Source organism: Lineus longissimus, chromosome 3, assembly GCF_910592395.1.
Source record: "Lineus longissimus chromosome 3, tnLinLong1.2, whole genome shotgun sequence".
Classification (NCBI taxonomy): Eukaryota; Metazoa; Nemertea; class Pilidiophora; order Heteronemertea; family Lineidae; genus Lineus; species Lineus longissimus.
In genome coordinates this window covers 9,364,517-9,382,128 of record NC_088310.1, presented here as the reverse complement: position 1 = coordinate 9,382,128, position 17,612 = coordinate 9,364,517, and the positions used below count along the sequence as shown (strand labels likewise).

General features: G+C 40.4%; 1 protein-coding gene across 3 annotated transcripts in view; it reads right to left on the bottom strand.

Moving 5' to 3' along the window:
* LOC135485699 (serine/arginine repetitive matrix protein 1-like) overlaps positions 1-17,612 on the bottom strand; it is a 148,875-nt gene that overhangs the window by 75,611 nt on the left and 55,652 nt on the right. For 2 of the 3 annotated variants that reach the window (XM_064768090.1, XM_064768088.1), the window contains exon 3: positions 16,344-16,435. The exons of the other annotated variant lie outside the window; for it this stretch is intronic. The gene's annotated coding sequence lies outside the window, so the exon portion shown is untranslated. The remainder of the gene's footprint in view (positions 1-16,343; positions 16,436-17,612) is intronic. 3 annotated transcript variants of the gene reach the window in all.

Sequence of the window (17,612 nt, the reverse complement as noted above, 5' to 3'; positions counted from 1 at the left end):
ACAGATTCGATTTTCAAGCTTTTGCCAATAATGGGTTCAGACCGGCAATTACTTGCTAAACCGTTTAGCAGTGAAAAAGTTGTTCACCCTCTAGGATTTCTCTGCGGATTCATGCAGCGGTCAATGTAAACTCTGTCCCCCCTGTTCAGACATTGACTCGTCATCCACGCTGAATTGAAGGCGATGCCATCGAGGGATGTTGGAGACACAGGGAGTTCTTCCAGTAATAATAGGTGCCGCCTACAGTTTGTCATGAGATCCCAAGGCGGGAAATACCGTTGAGCGTGTGTGGACTTGGTAATTTATGGTCGTTCATCATAATTGCTGGAGTTATCTGGAGTCGAAGTCTGTACCACAGAATTGGAGCTGAGGTGTTTTCCTGGTGAATGATCGGGACACCTTGGGGAATATATTGTCGAATCCTGGACGAGCATAGTCTTTTTATGTGGAGATAAAGGGTCGATCGCCTGAACAGGGGGGTACAGAGTTCACATTGACCGCTGCATTAACTGTGGTACACTCAACTTGAGGTTGACACTTAATTCCGTGTCAGGATATTGACTGCAAACTAGAATAATTTACATAGGCCACAAGTATGTGTAACTGTATCATCTTAGATTGAGATGAAGTTTGTATAGCATCGCATTGTGTGGGGCTGTGTTTGTTAGTGGTGTCATGGGGAAGCTGGTGGTGCATACTATGACAGGCTGCGATGCGTAGATGTGTCTGACATGTTGTGCTGCAGCAAACAGCCAATTTTGCCGCCAGACTAGACCTGTTATGAAAATCAAGAGTTAAACAAAACCTTTTGCACAACATTGAAAAACAAATGTCCTTTAATTGAAGGACTTGAATACTTTGGTCACTACTGGAACTTCTGTGTAAAATTTGCCTCCTTTACTTATTGCAGGCCGGAAAGTCACTATTCGACTCCCTTCCATTTTAGAGTACAAACAAGAAATAGTTAAACATTGTTACAGAAGCTTTCTTGCTGAAGTTAATGGACAAATGTACTATTTAATGGCAGTTCACCTGCGAAATTGCACATTTAAACACCCTCACATGGGTCATTATTAAGATAAGATGGCTTCTCCGATATTTATAGCTATCATTTCGCACAAGGGACAACCCTCAAGTGCCTTCGTTTGACAGGGACTTCATTTCATTTTCAAGGATAGATCTTAAGGAAACATTTCAATTAGAATTTGAACTCACCAATGGGCTATAACGAAGCTGTGACAATCAACATTATTTTATAGCTGTTTTTAATAGAACATACTTTAAGAAAAAATCCTATTTTATATATTTTTGGAACAATGTAGGTCAACAGTGATGCAATAACAATAAACCACAGGATATTGCTAAATGTCCCAGATGTTTGCAGTTGGCAACAGCTTTCAACAACATCATCCATGGCAATGACATAATGCCATAGCTTTGGACAGCATCATTCATGGCTATCATTCAGGCAATGATGTAATGACACGGCTTTCAACAGCATCATTCATCGCTATCATTCAGGCAATGACTTAATGACACAGCTTTCAACAGCATCATTCATGGCAATGACGTAATGCCACAGCTTTCGACAGCATCATTCATGGCTACCATTCAGGCAATGACTTAATGACACAGCTTTCAACAGCATCATTCATGGCTACCATTCAGGCAATGATGTAATGACACAGCTTTCAACAGCATCATTCATGGCAATGACATAATGCCATAGCTTCCAACAGCATCATTCATGGCAATGATGTAATGCAATAGCTTTTGACAGCATCATTCATGGCGACTCAATACAATATTTTTATTTCAACAGTGCCGAGTCCAACTATTAAATAGGCTGGAAATGAACAAGTCCATAAAATCACACCATTATACCGATCATCAGCTGTTTAAAAGCTGTAATTAAGGAAACATCATATTTTTTCAAAATATGATGATGATGATCATCATCATCATTAGGGACTTGTGTGCCCTTGGGAACTTTTCAGCAAAATTTGCTCGTATCGCGTAACTTTCTGACAAATTGTAGCCATCCCATTACAATTGCTGCCCTGTTGCTAACGGCGGACAAACACCAATGCAAGCAATAATGATAATGGTGGTCATTTAGCTAGCGCATGATGACACTTATTTGTCTGGCATGTTTGCCAAAACCTAGACATGTAAACATCAGAAGGTTATCATCAGGAATAACTCTATACAGAGTTGTTGTTAACCTTTTCAATAGGACAGAACAGTATTCTGGTCAAGAGTAAGAAGACACATGCTGGACCAATGTATGCTACGGTCAAAAGACGTCATTATGCAAAGGAGTTAACGGCACATTACAAAATGCATGATGTTGTGGCATTGCCGTGAATGATGCCATAGAAAGCCGTATGGAACCGTGTAAGGCTTTGGAACATCCCGTAGCAAAGTGGTGAAATGTAGAGAAGAGAAAAATGGCCGAGTTCATTGCCAAGGAAATCAAAACAGAACGCAAGGGGAATCTTGCTGCTTGTTTAGCAAATATTAACACTACTACTTTTTAAAAATGTTTACAAGATAAATAATGTAGCTTCCTTTGAGAAAAGGCATGACATCCATTAAAGGCCTTACAACACATTCATGTTTCATGCTGCATGACTCCACATGACCATTGTTTGCAAACAATGCAGCATAATATTGCAAAGCCCTTCAGAGAAACCAGGCAAGATGCGTGATGTAACACGATCTATGCCGCGCATTTCCTCACAGCCAACCTCCTCCGCCAAGCTGAATATCTGTCGTGATCGCAAGATAATCCACAGCAGAAGAAAATCTCAGATTCCTCATCCCTTTGATGGCCTATAATCATTGATGTGGCTTATTTTGACACGGTAACAATTAGAGATCAATGTTCTTCCGATTAATCACAGTTCTCCTCAGATCCCATAATCCCTTGCTGCTATGCCAACAAATCCATTTCTCAGGCGTTGACAATGAAAAAGAGTTTTTGATCACCGAGACAGAGCATCTGATCATATTAAATTGACTGAGAAAGTTAGGCTAATTACCTTGGACTTTCGTGTTTACACCAACCGGGCAACACTTGATCAGTTTTTTTTGGCTAGGAAAGTTCAGTTTTCCAAATTGTGTGAGCTGTCGGGGTGCCACTAACACACACATCAGGACCTGCCATCGTTGAGTTAGATTTGTTTTTTTTCTCGCCTTTTCATCTAAATCACTCTGTCGGCATCAGTTTCCATAGATTGGTACTTGATCATCTCACAGATTGCATCGCAACAAAATGAGATGATCAGTCATGTCTCCTATGTTTCATGGCATGGTATTTGTATAATGCACTGAAAGATTGTGTGATCTTCACAACATGGGGCCAAAGTCATTGTTTTTGCTCTGCAAATAGAGTCGATAGAGCTCATAATGTACTAATTCATGAGCAGCTCTCGCCTAAATATTTCTCAACGCCTCAGTGGACGGCCTCTACTAAAGCAGATTTAGGCCATACGAAAACTGAAGAGCAGATATGATGTCTTTGACATTCATCAGTACTGTGGCTACCACTTAGATCTACTAGCTTACTGCCATCTTATACCAAATCAAGACCCACAAATGCTCGTACCATAATATTAACGACCTTGGTAATAGAATAAGCTTGGAGACCTGCCTCATGGACTATATTGGATACCGAAATCACTGAAGACCTTGCATCCTTGTGTCAAGGAGAGGAAGAGATTTCTGTTTCTTGACCTGGGGTGTATTCCTCCGAATATTCGTACATAAAGGAGCCACTCTTAAATAAATTTACAGACTCAGCATCCTTGTAACCTGGGATTTTGATAGGCCTTTTCACATGTTCCAGCGGGCATAAAACTCAATAATCCACCCCTTTGCTGGTGCATGTTTTCGCCCCACCCTGTATTGCTGGTATACATTTGCATATACAATACCCCTTAAATGATGCCTATATACATACGTACCTCCCGCACCTGAGGAAATGTGAGTGGAGTTTGGAGGCTGAATAATGGAGCGGTCAAAGTCAGGGGCCGACACAGCGAGTGATGTGTATCTTTTGAATTATGCCGCTGAGCTTTTGTGGGGTTTGATCGAAAGATGGAGGCGTCTGGTCACTCATTTTTTGTGCAGAAGGCTGCTCTTCAAAGGTCATCGGGAATAACCTTGGAATGATATTGATTTGGCTCAGGATTATCTCGAACTGGTAAAATTACAGAAATATCAAGTGGGCTAAAGTGGGAAGAACAATGCTTTGATATTTGGTGACCAAAAAATTCCAAGCCGTGTTTGCTTTTTGAATTCCACCACTCAACATGTTCAAGTCCCTTAAAAATGATCTTTATTCCAAAAAGCTCCTTCAGCCTCTTTTGAACAGAACAATGAACTATATTGGACCTGGAAGAATTTGAATCAGAGTTTCGGTCTTCCAAAAGTACTTCTCAAAGCTGTGTGATAACAATAGTTCAGCTTATCTCAAACTGGTAGGTGATAAAGAATGCTCAAGATGGGAAACGACACTTTGATGTTTAGTGACAAAACGCCATTCAAAGTCATGCTCCTCGTGATAAGTGCTTGTCAAGAGGCGAAAATATCACAGGAAAATGTTCACTAATGGAAATCTTAGGACATTATATCAAGGTCAACAAAGAGGGGCAATCGATGCACTTGGTCAATGACATGGCTGCGGGGATGACTGTCTACAGAATTCTTATAATGTTTATTGGAATTCTAAAAGGGCTTGGTCACAGGATACCATTTATATTTGATGGAAAACATGTTAACTTAAACACGTTAACCCTGTCCTTGGTATTGCAACCAATGACCGTCTGGTTAGGTATAAAATTTTGAATTAGCAGATGCATTCTTCCACTCTCAAGTCAACATCTTGATATCAAACTATCCTGCAAATACCATGTCAAGATCAAGTTTATTTGTAATAGTCGCAGATATTGGAATCTGTGAAGGTGGAGAAACACTGGAGGACCCTGAAGAGTTGAAAATGCAAGTAGCGAGTTAGAAGGTATGAGTTGAAAGTGTTACTCTGATACTACAATCTTATAAGGATGGCATGAGCAGAGTAAAAAAATCTAGTTATTTTACAAAACAAATCATCATCACGATAGCAAACCTAGATCAACAGAATAAGAATATCAAAACTAAATCCAGCGCCTAGATTGGAATACCAATAGAAAAATAAACAAGCAGATCAGTTCTATATATTGAAATGGGTTAGATTGCAGAACTGATAGTCAACTTGAAATGTTGATATTGAAAGGTTCCCAAAAGAAAGGAAGACTATCATTGCATGATTTGAATTTTTGGCTTTACCAAGCATTGAAGCACAAGGTGTAATGGCTTGGAGCTTTCAAAACCCTGGAAATAAGCACTAGCTTTCGAAAACAGCTTTGACAAAATGACTTAAGTTATGACCAAAGGCATCTGTGTTTCAATCAAATAGGCTGATGTTTGACAGAAGAGAACAAGGATGGCAATGCTCCAATATTGTGTCATAAAACCCATCTCCTATAAAGTAATTCTTCTGTCAAATTTGACAACATCAATAGTTTTTCTGTTGTTTTGTAACCTTCTTACACCCTAGAGCTGCATTATTGCTTACTTCTGAAGCACAACACCAAAGAAGCAGTGGTTCTGATATTTTGTAACATTTTAACCTCCTCCCCCTGTAGCTCTATCAATGCTTACCACTTATGCATGATACTAATAACTGCAACAGTAGCTGGTTTGATGCTTCTTTTACCTCATGGATACCTTTAGCAACAGGATCATTTACAAAATTGTAACACAAAGAAGGCACTGCCTTGCAGAAAACAGTATTCGTATATCACAGAAAACACCTGCGAAAAAGGAAAACAAATGCTTACTATAAATAAAACAGACTTGATTGCTAACACATGAATAAATCTACAAATTTGTAGTTTAGTGCTTCCCCTGCTGTTGTATGAGGTTGTCGATTCCTCTCGAATGATAACAAGGCCAGAAGTTGAGGGCAAACCAAGTAGTAGGCTTCAAAGGGTACGCCGTTTGTAATAACCGGTGGTCCAGAATTTTAAAATGCAGTTATACACAATGAAGTAGTGCGGTTATCTTGCACACGAATTTGCTAAAACTTGGTAATCAAAGTATTTGTATATTTGTCTACACAGCGGCACTGTTGAAGTTTCTCTTTGAAATTTCTCAAATTCACAATTACAAGTTTCAAATATCTAACAAATGTCGCAGGCAGAAGATGCAAAAAGATGATAACAATTAATGTTACACCCTCCCCCCCCCCCCCCCCCGACATGGCATTCATTTGACAGCACTCAATCAGCTAAGGTGCCGTTACTCTCATCAGGCATACCAGGAGATGCACCCGTGGCATGTGCTCCCTCCGAACGTGCATAGACTCTGGCATCATTTCTGCTAAAATTTGATTCTATTTTCAGTGTACTTCATCAAATTTTCTCAAACTAACCCCCAGTTCCAAAGACATATAAACATGATAAATTTTGAAATGAAAAATCCTTCTCACTCCATATCTCTTCGAGATAGGTAATGAATGTTGACATTCACCCAGCTCCACGTTCTACAGCTAACACTTGAGAAATTTGCATTTTCCTTGGCAAACACTCTGCACCATAAGAACTCTCATTTACACTCGAGAGTAAATATCAGAAGGTACACTTTACCCAATAGAGGATGTTTCAAGTCTGGCATCAAATAGAGATACCGATCTAAAGTCAGAGCTGTTCCCAAGGTCACCCAGGAGAATCAAAGTCAAGGTTCTCGAGTCATCCCGTATTCCTGAATTCAGAGTCCCTCTATCGTGCATCCAAGAAAACAGCGCTCCCTTGCTGCTAAAGACGCGATAAAGTTCTGATTCAAATTATGCATTTGGATCTGGGGATCTTAGGGAACACGATCATTGAACATTAAAGGTTCCATCCGATAGGCTGCAATAAGTGAAAAGCTTTTGTTGTTAATGCTTGCTTTATGATCTTTTGCTTCGTCACACCGCCCAAGCAGAGATCTGAGTCCATATCAGGCCCAGTAGCTCTGGATCCGAATTTAAATGTCAGTTAAATACTACCACATTTAGGTATGCTGTGGAAGAGCCATTCTTGCACGGAAACCATTGAGGGACTCGGAATTCAGGAATATCAGATGACCCGGAACCTGGACTTGGCATGCAATGCCCGGAATTCAGGATTTTAATTCTACTGGGTGATGGTGACTTTGAGGACCTTCCTCGGGGATTTTACCCTTCGAGTACTACGTTGAAAAAAACTAGAACTTCTGTCGGTGACATTGCCGATTTGCAGTAATCATCGAAGGTGGATGCAAAAAGAATTGGTGATAGTCCAATGAGCTGGAATTGTGACCTATGCTCAACCTACGCGCGACTCACCCGCTAAGTAACGCATGAACAACTTGCCTGATGAGCCAATGACACGATTAACGGGATGTCAATTGTGATTCGGACTGTAGCAACGATCACAGTAACAGGTTGCAGTGAATTAAATTGCTGGTTTGCAGGGGGCTACACAGAACTGCAACATAATCTTATAACCATTTCCAATTCTTTTCCCTGCCATCTTAGCTTGTTATTTATTGGCTGATCAACAATTAGTTACTAAAGCAGGAGCACTTTGCCTAACATGAACATGAGCTTTTTGCAAATAATGGAACACAATCTCTCGACATCCTGATAGACTGACGCCGAAGGGCTATCAAAATCTCCTCCATGTAATGGAGAAACTAACTACATTATGAAGAGTGCTGTACACACTAGTCGAGGTGACTCCAGTGTGGGTGATAATTCACTGTAATCATCTGGAAAGTTGGGACTTGACAAGCAATTCCTTTGACATATAAGCCACTTGGTACCACAGCGGCTAAGTCAAATCGTCTGATATTTAGTCATGGGCATGTTTCATGACGATCCTTAGGAGAATGCTGTGGATTCACCATCATTAGCATGTCTAATTGTTTTCTTCAATCTTGCTGCCATTAGCCATGAGCACCACCAAACACAGCTAGCGCTATTGAACAATTCGTGAATTTTGCATTTGCTGGTAATGTCTTACATTTAGAAGTGCCCCTGTGTGACAGAGTCAATTCAAATGAGCTCCATTCCAGTTATTTGCCTATTTGAGGGCCTACAAGATGATATTGCATTTATAGTAGAACCTCTATCAAAAACGCTTGGAATATGATGAATGATGTCCTTAATACAGGCACGTCCTCATTAGAGAGGTCAAAGGAAATGGTAACAACCAATTTAGGACATGTAGGCCAAAAAAAATTTGTGTCCTTCATAGAGAGTGTATCCCCTAAGGGAGGTTTTACTGCACATAAAAAAGGTGTCTGAACAAAAAACGTATCAGGAACACACTATCATGTCCCTATGCCATAGCTGCAATGTCAAAACGTATGAGCAGCCTCCAAAACATACAGAGACAAGCAGACAATGTTTGATGATGACATCAGAGCATGATCCAACATGCTGTGTTTGATGATGACATCAGAGCATAATCCAACATGCTATGTTTGATGATGAGGTATGAGCCAGATCCAACATGCTATGTTTGATGATAAGGTGTGAGCCAGATCCAACATGCTGTGCTTGATGATAAGGTATGAGCCAGATCCAACAAGCTGTGTTAGATGATAAGGTATGAGCCAGATCCAACAAGCTGTGTTTGATGATGATGTATGAGCCAGATCCAACATGCTGTGCTTGATGATGATGTATGAGCCAGATCCAACAAGCTGTGTTTGATGATGAGGTATGAGCCAGATCCAACAAGCTGTGTTTGATGATGATGTATGAGCCAGATCCAACATGCTGTGTTTGACGATGATGTATGAGCCAGATCCAACATGTTATGTTTGATGATGATGTATGAGCCAGATCCAACATGCTGTGTTTGATGAAAAGGTATGAGCACGATCCAACATGCTGTGTTTGACGATGATGTATGAGCCAGATCCAATATGATGTGCTTGATGATAAGGTATGAGCCAGATCCAACATGCTATGTTTGATGATGACGTCAGAGCCAGATCCAACAAGCTGTGTTTGATGATGATGTATGAGCCAGATCCAACATGATGTGCTTGATGATGATGTCAGAGCCAGATCCAACATGCTATGTTTGATGATGACGTCAGAGCCAGATCCAACATGCTGTGTTTGATGATGATGTCAGAACCAGATCCAACAAGCTGTGTTTGATGATGATGTATGAGCCAGATCCAACATGCTATGTTTGATGATGATGTCAGAGCCAGATCCAACATGTCATGTTTGATGATGATGTATGAGCCAGATCCAACATGCTGTGTTTGATGAAAAGGTATGAGCCAGATCCAACAAGCTGTGTTTGATGATGATGTATGAGCCAGATCCAACATGCTGTGCTTGATGATGATGTATGAGCCAGATCCAACAAGCTGTGTTTGATGATGAGGTATGAGCCAGATCCAACAAGCTGTGTTTGATGATGATGTATGAGCCAGATCCAACATGCTGTGTTTGACGATGATGTATGAGCCAGATCCAACATGTTATGTTTGATGATGATGTATGAGCCAGATCCAACATGCTATGTTTGATGAAAAGGTATGAGCACGATCCAACATGCTGTGTTTGACGATGATGTATGAGCCAGATCCAATATGATGTGCTTGATGATAAGGTATGAGCCAGATCCAACATGCTATGTTTGATGATGACGTCAGAGCCAGATCCAACAAGCTGTGTTTGATGATGATGTATGAGCCAGATCCAACATGATGTGCTTGATGATGATGTCAGACCCAGATCCAACATGCTATGTTTGATGATGACGTCAGAGCCAGATCCAACATGCTGTGTTTGATGATGATGTCAGAACCAGATCCAACAAGCTGTGTTTGATGATGATGTATGAGCCAGATCCAACATGCTATGTTTGATGATGATGTCAGAGCCAGATCCAACATGTCATGTTTGATGATGATGTATGAGCCAGATCCAACATGCTGTGTTTGATGAAAAGGTATGAGCCAGATCCAACAAGCTGTGTTTGATGATGATGTCAGAACCAGATCCAACATGCTATGTTTGATGATGACGTCAGAGCCAGATCCAACATGCTATGTTTGATGATGATGTCAGAGCCAGATCCAACATGTCATGTTTGATGATGATGTATGAGCCAGATCCAACATGCTGTGTTTGATGAAAAGGTATGAGCCAGATCCAACAAGCTGTGTTTGATGATGATGTATGAGCCAGATCCAACATGCTGTGCTTGATGATGATGTATGAGCCAGATCCAACAAGCTGTGTTTGATGATGAGGTATGAGCCAGATCCAACAAGCTGTGTTTGATGATGATGTATGAGCCAGATCCAACATGCTGTGTTTGACGATGATGTATGAGCCAGATCCAACATGTTATGTTTGATGATGATGTATGAGCCAGATCCAACATGCTGTGTTTGATGATAAGGTATGAGCCAGATCCAACATGCTGTGTTTGATGATGATGTCAGAGCCAGGTCCAACATGCTGTGTTTGATGATAAGGTATGAGCCAGATCCAACATGCTGTGTTTGATGAAAAGGTATGAGCCAGATCCAACAAGCTGTGTTTGATGATGATGTATGAGCCAGATCCAACATGCTGTGCTTGATGATGATGTATGAGCCAGATCCAACAAGCTGTGTTTGATGATGAGGTATGAGCCAGATCCAACAAGCTGTGTTTGATGATGATGTATGAGCCAGATCCAACATGCTGTGTTTGACGATGATGTATGAGCCAGATCCAACATGTTATGTTTGATGATGATGTATGAGCCAGATCCAACATGCTGTGTTTGATGATAAGGTATGAGCCAGATCCAACATGCTGTGTTTGATGATGATGTCAGAGCCAGGTCCAACATGCTGTGTTTGATGATAAGGTATGAGCCAGATCCAACATGCTGTGTTTTATGATGATGTCAGAGTATGATCCAACATGCATAAATTGCACCTTAGGGTTAACTGCATGCACTTTAAACATGATCTATGCAAAAACAGGGATATGTCTGATAGGATCCATGTTTATTGTCAGCATCCCAACAAGAGTGTATCGTAAAACACTGACATGGGTGTCTATGGAATAAAGCAGCATGAATAAATCATTTATCACTGATATCCACAAACACCCATTAGCATCAAGGATGACAAGACCTTCATAACCTGACGGAGATTTCCTGGAAACTCACTCGTACATGGTGACAATGTTGCATAAAGTATTCACATGTCATCACCTTCAGAGTCAGTTAAGCATTTTTGATGCTGGCAAGAAGGTAACGTGGTTCATCAGTTGCATTTTTTGATACACTGCCACCTCCTACAGCCAGTCAATATAGGGTTCACGTTTATACAGCCTGCTCTTTGGAAGTTAGTAGGCCCTAATGATAATAATGACAGTGACTTTTTACACAGCACTTTTCACTGGACTATCTACTGTCTCAAAGTGCTTTATAATCAGATAGTGAGTTCTTTATGGATATGCACTTCAACATGTTCAAGTAAAAATAGTCTGCAAATTTTCGAAGTGTTTCTTCTTCGTCTTCTGGTGTAGGAATGTCAATTAACATGATCAAGAAGTTAATGCTTTACACATTTACACATTATTACCTAGCTTATCCAGAAACCTTTCTGGAGAACCAATGGCACCCACAATCTAGCACCCGCAAGGACGTTTCAGGTTAGTTCATTCTAAAAGTAAAGTTTTACAACTTGTGCAAGTCACAATATGAACCCAGCCAAAGGAATTGCCTATGAAAAGTATTCCAAACACTCAAGAATGTACTGATTACTAAAGCTTTCTGACCTTCGACAATGACGATGACTTTATTATATCAGGTCTGACTTAGAATTTTAAAATTCTTGTGAAGATACAGGCGACGTCTAACTATGAAAGCATAGAAATATACAGAGTGGGCGGGGTAAAATATGTCTACCACTGGCGTTTGACAAAATGAGCCTCCTCTATTACCAGCGATAGCCTGGCCAACTACCTCGCATCAGATCACAGCCACCTGTCTAAAGGTCAGACCAGCAGTTTATTCCCAACTGCTGGTCAGACCGTTCGGTTCTGATAATACATTTCTGAATAAATATCTCTTTATCTCAGCTTCCCATTTGCGATGAATGATGATGAATACATTGGTGGTTCGTTAGTGTTTTTCTGCCAGTATCCATAAGAAATGGATTCAAATGGCAAAAGGCATTGGATTCAAATGGCATTCTAAGATTGGCTAATGATTCCTAGGGAATTTCAGCAGAAGAGTTTGAATCAGTCAATTCAAATTTAACACTTGATTTCATATAAATAAGTACATGTAGGGTGATTTGGTAAGTAAAACATATGTCTTATTCTGACAACCAAAGCCGCCTGTCAAAACAATGATTAATAACTCATCTCCTAAATCCTGATGGGTTTTTAGAGTTATTTGGCATCATCAATATTTACACAACAACATATTTGTTCAGCTATATGATAAAGGGGTATGCCCTTCATAATTACTGGTGGTCCAGGAAAATAGAGTTCTTCACGATGTGAAAGAGCAGTTATCATGCATACAAACTTACTAGAACTTGGTGTTTATTACATTTGTATATCTTTCTACACAACTTCATTGTTGAAATAAATATTTTGTACGTATTTACACAATTTGAAATTTTTCAAATTGAATTACAAATTTAAAATATTTAAGGAACTGCCTTTAAAGGTGTCTGGTGGTGACCTGAAGCAGCATTGTCCCTCAATGGCAACATCTTTGCCACTTGGGTCATCTAAATGCCCCTCCAACCCCCAAAAAACAAGCCCCATTGCAGAACAGTCAGAGGCAGTCGATCGTTGAAACCTGAAGGTCTGTATGCACCAGCAAATGCTAGACAGGAAACCAAAGCCAGGATGCTGTCCATCGAAATAGAAATAAAAAACATGCCCTTTTTCTCAGCGTTCTAAGAAGTAATTCACATGCTATCAGCAGGGACTAGAGAACCACTAGGTTATTGCTGTCTCAATCCTAATGATTATTTAGCTCACAAAGAAAATAGAATATCATTCAGCCAGCATCAATCACCAAGAGAAACCATTAAGACCAAGCAATTGGTTCGATATTTGTATTGTTCTTGGACATGGCCATCAGATCTGACTTAAGCCGCACAGAAAGGGAATGAGAGCGCTTTCATTGATTAGAAGGGGAGGCCATCGTCTCCGGACCAGGCTATGAATTAGATTGTTTTGTTCTTGGTCAGACTGGAACCACAGAAAGGGATAATCTGGAATAACATCAGGTGCATTGATGAGCAGGGGAGACCATGGTCTGAAGACCAAGCCATGGATAAGATTGTATTGTCGTTAGTCATACTTTTGAAATTTCCAGCGGAAAATCCCAAAATACGCCTTCTGAAGTCTTACAACCCTGAGAGCTGGCGTTGTCTGAAGCCTTACAACCCTTTGGGAGACGTTGTCTGAAGTCTTACAACCCTGAGAGCAGACGTTGTCTGATGTCTTACAACCTTGAGAGCAGGCATTGTCTGATGTCTTACAACCTTGAGAGCAGGCGTCGTCTGATGTCTTACAACCCTGAGAGCAGATGTCATCTGAAGTCTTACAACCCTGAGAGCAGATGTCGTCTGAAGTCTTACAACCCTGAGAGCAGATGTCGTCCGAAGTCTTACAACCCTGAGAGCAGATGTCATCTAACGTCTGACATCAGACAATGTCTGATGTCTTACAACCCTGAGAGCAGACGTCATCTGATGTCTTACAACCCTGAGAGCTCACATTGTCCGAGGTCTTACAACCCTGAGAGCAGACGTCGTCTGATGTCTTATAACCCTGAGAGCAGGCATTGTCTGATGTCTTACAACCTTGAGAGCAGGCGTCGTCTGATGTCTTATAACCCTGAGAGCAGACCTCCTTCCACCATCCTTTCTCATTATACATCTCGTTTACCGCCTTTGTTGACAGTTCCCAGAGCACACTGAGGTAGATGGCAGCCTGCACTTTATTCGAAGAAAGGTTTCGTGTTGATAAATATTGACCCAGATGTGATGGCCCTGGTCTTCTTCAAACATCCTCCATAGCTGATTTGCTGAGGAACGTTTCCTGACAAATGACAATGGGTGACATTTGATGTCCCTTTCACCTTCTGCTGCATCTTAGAAAAGAATTTGTCTATCGTTTTCTTTCACACAGTTGACACAAAAAACCTTCAGAATCCCTCAGGCAGACAGAGGTTTAACTCAGTGAAATTTGCAATCGACTGGTTAATATTTATCACCAACAACAAAACATTTCCTTGCACTTTTTTCTATATCTGGTCAGACGAAAGGATATACCAGCACTATCCAACTCTTTTCCAGAATGCTTTCTGGAGCTAATCTCCCCATCTGACCAACAGTTGTTTGAGGAAAGATGAATGCAAACTTCTTCAGAGTAAATGAAAGGGAACCTTTAGTGGCTGATTATAATTGCAGACAGCAGATGTTCAACAACAATTTTGAATATTTATCAGTAGTCATTCCAGTTTCCTTTGAATATACCTGAAGTGAGACAATCTGAAAATTTGTTCCGACTCGATCTGTTAAGACCTTGTGACATTTGTTCTTACGTTGCTAAGCAATATGAACACTTTGTTTTCATGCCACAACAGGCAATGATAGGTTAGGTATTAGCATGCAACAGAATAGGCACACACAATGGAGCTTTAGTCAGAGCAGCATCTAAGGAGGACTTCCAGGCGATTAATTCCTTTTCTCAGCATGAAAGATACAGCACTCGAGGAAGAACCACACCCAATTCTCAGCACGCATCAGAGGCTCCATTTCCAAGTTGATTTATCCTGCAGGTTTTGTCAAAGAAGATGTTGTGACGTCAATGTAGAAAGTCACAACAAAGCTAGACGTCTTCTCAATTGTTTGAAGGAGATGAGCATGGGAATATGCAGTTAGAGATTTAAGTAGACTAGTCGCTCAGAATCTCGGCTTGTGATAACAATAATAATAATAACAATATGCCATATTTTAAAGTGCTTCAATCCATGTAAAAACATGCTCTGAAGCATTGTACGAAATAGGCCTACAAATATTATTTAAAGGGCAAATTATAGTAATTACTAAAACATGAATTGATCAAGAAGTCCCTGGTTTGCACCCTCAGTCAGTTTGCAGAATTTAGGCAGGTTTCTTTGTGGAACCTCCCTTAGCAGACACCTGTCTATTAAGGACAACCTTTCTAGTAAGGACACCTCTCTATTAAGGACAGCTCATCTCAGTCCCCATGGTGTCCTTATTACAGAGGTTCTACTCTAATTGTAGGTAACAACAACTTAAATTGTCCATTTGTCTTACTCCACCCATGTGTATGACTGGATACGTCAGAATTGCTCAAGTTGAAGAGATGATTGAGCAGCTCATCTCAGTTCCATCTAAGTTCCAATGAAAGGTATCAGGATAGACCGGGGTTAAAGTGTGAAGTCTGATGACACCTCTACCGCAGTTGATATCAGACTATAAACTCAAACTTAAACTTTTTGGGTACTAAATATTTACCAGCAAGACAACCAGCATTGTTTTCTATGCCAATTAGGTGCCAACCAGCTTCTACCAGATTATGAAATTCCCTTTGGCTTTGTGGCTTGAAAGAAAACATCCATTATATCAGGGTTTGCATCTGCGATGTCGGCAAATGTCTTGCTGGTCACCTTGTCATAGGATAGGATAACTCGCCTGATTATATTTTTATTGTTACCTTGGTACTCCACATGTTTTGTCATACAAAGGGCGATGACGTCAATCTTAGACGGTAACAACAAATCTTTCAAAGATAAAAAGAAATATGAGCATGGGTACTAAATATACCAGCCTGACAATCGGACCAAGTTCGCCATTAGGCGCCAACAAAATGCCGCCAAATATTAATTTACTTTTCGTTTCGTGGCTCAGAAGAAAACTTCTTAGGAAAACATTGGTTGACAAGTTTATCTTGGTGAATAACCCACCAACCTGGCTGAAAGATATGAGTTAATGATCTTCTTTTTCTCTTTTCCTTGAATAATTCTGCTCATCTTATTTTCATGGTCTGTGGGTGGAATCGTTCTCCTTCACTGCCAGATTTTAAGGGGTGGCCAGTATGCATTACAACTGAAACTATCATGCTTCTTTAAGTTCACGTCTGGCGGTGAATTCGCAAAAACAAATAGCCTACGAAAAATTATCGTTTTACTGTATTTGCAACTCGAGGGTCTCCACCCATGATATTTAGTTCATTTGAAGAAACTTACCTTATTCCAAATGTTTATCCAAACAGAAGATATTCTCTGTGATTACTACTATTCCTTAGGTTAATCCATTGCTTTTAGGGTCAGTCAATGTTCTGCAATGAGAAAAGACAATAAAACTGCAACAAGCTTTTTTTGCATTTCGAACTTAATGCTTTTACATCAACGTGTTTCTTCTCCATTACAAAGCCAGGACAAAACTCAAATTAGCAATAAAAGAAGATACCAAGTTGAGAAGCTATTGTGACCTGATGTTTTAATGGGGGAAATAGGAACCAGGAAAGGTAACGTTCGCTTAAGAGAGAAGAGTTCACCTCTCAATCATATGAAGAAGGATTGACTCAAATCAGCCTCTACCATGTCTACAGGAAGAGAAAAGTTTTAACCAACACCCTGGTGTATGTTAACATGAGTGAGGGGTTGGTTTGGTATAAGTCTTATACGTTAAAAGCATGCTGGTATAATGGTGCTGTCACAAAATGACATAGCAGTAATGTATGCCGCCGGTGAATTTTCACCAACACCCAAATGTTTGCTGACAAAACTTAGGGATGGGTTTGGTAAAAGTTGTATATGTTAAAAGCACGTTAGTATAATGCTGCTGAGACACTATGATGTACAGCAGTAACTTATGCCAACGTATGTGAATTTTCACCAACACGCTGGTGTATACTGACATAAGTTAGGATAGGTTTGGTATAAGTTTTATACGTTAAAAGCACGCTGGTATAAGCTGGCATACATTGTTGTACGCAGAGGCCAAGATAAAATTTATTTATGTTACCTATAATGTACTTTACTGCCAAAGGGCACTTGCCGAAAATCGATTTCTTCATGTGAAGGAGTGAGTGAAGTATCTGGCTGGCAGTATCAGTACTTGAGAAACTTCATCTCAATGAGGAAGCCAACCGCTTAGGCTCCAACCAAATTGATACAGCTAACATTGAGCCAACTTCTCAATAAGGCAAGTAGAATAGATAAGGCAACTTATGCATACATTGCACAGAACCGACATGGCATCAAGAACAAGTGAAGGGGTGACAGAAGTACCAGCCAATTTCCCCAATTTCATCATCTTGAGAACGCCAAACAAACTGATACAGCAAACAGTGAAACAAACCTCTCAGGGAAGACTGTAGAATCGAAACTTCCACTCAAACTTGTCATGACAGTTGCCAAGGTTAATACATGCAGCAGTTTCATGGAATCGACACAAAATTATGCAAAGCACCGACCAATTTCCTCATTTCGATGAAGCCAATATCTTGGACT